This window comes from Aplidium turbinatum, chromosome 11 (genome assembly GCF_918807975.1).
Source record: "Aplidium turbinatum chromosome 11, kaAplTurb1.1, whole genome shotgun sequence".
NCBI lineage: Eukaryota > Metazoa > Chordata > Ascidiacea > Aplousobranchia > Polyclinidae > Aplidium > Aplidium turbinatum.
This window is the reverse complement of record NC_137482.1, coordinates 14,236,915-14,237,279: the sequence shown is the minus strand read 5'-3', so window position 1 is coordinate 14,237,279 and position 365 is coordinate 14,236,915.

Sequence of the window (365 nt, the reverse complement as noted above, 5' to 3'; positions counted from 1 at the left end):
CAAAATCTGCAGCAAATGTAGGTACGGTAGTTTCTATATAAGGGTTTAGGGAACCATAGCCTCTTGAGGCCTGCTGTCACTCAAGCTAAAAAAAATTGCATTTTTTTAAAACTCTCTGAGTAGCCCATCAACAACCAACAAAAGCAGAACACTATAATAATACATAAAAGCATCATACTTGTTTATCTGTTTTGAACACGTGTTTCAATAGCTGAGTGGCACTGTATTTGTGCAAACCTCTAAAAGACATTCAATTCAGATAGAGAGGTAACATTTTGAAACCATAAGCAGACATAACTCAGTAACACTACATTTAACATTACCGGTATATATAAAAACAAAAAGCAACAAACGAACGTTTTCGG